Source organism: Schistocerca cancellata, unplaced genomic scaffold (assembly GCF_023864275.1).
Source record: "Schistocerca cancellata isolate TAMUIC-IGC-003103 unplaced genomic scaffold, iqSchCanc2.1 HiC_scaffold_984, whole genome shotgun sequence".
NCBI lineage: Eukaryota > Metazoa > Arthropoda > Insecta > Orthoptera > Acrididae > Schistocerca > Schistocerca cancellata.
Window position 1 is genome coordinate 47,501 of NW_026046992.1, and position 2,500 is coordinate 50,000.

Here is a 2,500-nt window from a genome sequence, read left to right on the forward strand (position 1 = left end):
CAACGTGGGTTAGGTTAAGGCACAACGTGGGTTAGGTTAAGGCACAATGTGGGTTAGGTTAAGGCACAATGTGGGTTAGGTTAAGGCACAACGTGGGTTAGGTTAAGGCACAATGTGGGGGTAGATTGCGGTACAAATTGCATTACATTGCGGTGCAAATTGCATTACATTGCGGTGCAAATTGAGTTACATTGCGGTGCAAATTGAGTTACATTGCGGTGCAAATTGAGTTACATTGCGGTGCAAATTGAGTTACATTGCGGTGCAAATTGAGTTACATTGCGGTGCAAATTGAGTTACATTGCGGTGCAAATTGAGTTACATTGCGGTGCAAATTGAGTTACATTGCGGTGCAAATTGAGTTACATTGCGGTGCAAATTGCGTTACATTGCGGTGCAAATTGCGTTACATTGCGGTGCAAATTGCGTTACATTGCGGTGCAAATTGCGTTACATTGCGGTGCAAATTGCGTTACATTGCGGTGCAAATTGCGTTACATTGCGGTGCAAATTGCGTTACATTGCGGTGCAAATTGCGTTACATTGCGGTGCAAATTGCGTTACATTGCGGTGCAAATTGAGGTAGGTTAAGGTGCAACACAGGTTAGGTTAAGGTGCAACATAGGTTAGGTTAAGGTGCAAGATGGGTTAGGTTAAGGTGCAAGATGGGTTAGGTTAAGGTGCAAGATGGGTTAGGTTAAGGTGCAAGATGGGTTAGGTTAAGGTGCAAGATGGGTTAGGTTAAGGTGACATAGGTTAGGTTAAGGTGACATAGGTTAGGTTAAGGTGACATAGGTTAGGTTAAGGTGACATAGGTTAGGTTAAGGTGACATAGGTTAGGTTAAGGTGACATAGGTTAGGTTAAGGTGACATAGGTTAGGTTAAGGTGACATAGGTTAGGTTAAGGTGACATAGGTTAGGTTAAGGTGACATAGGTTAGGTTAAGGGGACATAGGTTAGGTTAAGGTGACATAGGTTAGGTTAAGGTGACATAGGTTAGGTTAAGGTGACATAGGTTAGGTTAAGGTGACATAGGTTAGGTTAAGGTACAAACTGGGTTGTGTTATGGTACACATTGCGTTGTAGTACAGTACACGTTAGGTTTGGGTACGGTACACAATGTGGTATGGGATGGCGTGTTGTGGGGGGGAGGGGGGGGGGGAGGTTCGTTGATATCGACCGTAGGACGTGGATGCCCGAGGCAGCGTCAGTGTGTCAAAGGAGTTATGTCACGTCGGGATGCGCTTTTCGCCAGTGAGAGGGGGCGAGCCGTGTCTGTGGTTGCGGCAGACCTGTGTGTTTCATTCCTGCCAGTGTGTTTGTGCTGTAAGACGAGGCAGTGTGGTGGTGATGGGTGCACCCCTGTGTAGGACATGTGTGGGTGTTGGTGGCTTCTCTGAGCAATTGTGGTTGTCGGACGAGTGGGGTATTCTGTTTTATGATTGGACCTCCCGGTCTGGTTATCATAGCGTAGTTGGTGTACTGTGGCGGATAGGATGCACCGGACGTTGGTCCATGCTGGTGCTTAGTAGTTGTATCTGTGTCTGTTACAGGCAGAGAGTAGTGTGTGATAGAGTGTGTGGCTGACGTGTGGTTCATTTTGTGTGTACGGACGTTCAGCATGTATAGGGGCATTTGCGTATATAATCTATCATAATCTATCTATGTGGGCCTGCATAGTTTACTGAGCAGTGCTGTGAGGTGACTGAACTACGAGTGACGTACTGATTTACAGCGGAATGATTGCCTTGTACCAAAGATGGAGTATCGGCTCTACGACAGCGTTGGCACCGCAGGAAATGGTCTCGTAAAACGGCCCTCCCACCGTCATCGTTGTGAGGGGTAGGGACCGCCTATATTCTGAGAGGAGCCCTGTTTGCCACTGGGCGTGGGGTCTCGCATCCTGCGGTTCAGTGCCCCCAGGGAAGCGCGCGGAGGTGGTGCTGCTGCTGCTGCTGCTGCTGCTGTAGCAAGCGAGCTACTTACAGCATGTATAGGGACAGCGGGAATATGGCATATTCGATATAACTCTTCATGAAACGCAAGATATAGGGGCGGATTGCACGTTACGAGTGCGGGAAGAGTCCGCCGTTCATCCGCTGGAGTTGCGATTTGGGCGGTTGGGGTGGGGCACGTGCGGGTGCGGGTGGAGCGATTGTCGGTCGACGACTTCGTGCGACGCAGGCACAGGCGTTGGGGCTCCTGTGGTGGGCAGATGATGCAGGGTTTGTGGGTGGCGTCGGAAAATGGGCACTGTGGGACCTAGCGATGTCGTAGTCGGCGTGGCGTCTCATAGATGGCGGTATCATCGGTGCAGCAGGTCATGTTGCGGGGGACCTGCAGGTGGCGGTATTTTTGTTTGTGGTGCGCTCGACATGGTGGACGTAGTGTCGTCCGATTCGCGTAGATGGAGCTATTGCATGTGGTTTCGTCACATTGTCATAGATGGCGGTGCCGTGTTTTGGAGGTATGGTTGGCGTAGTTTCGTTGGATTCCTGTA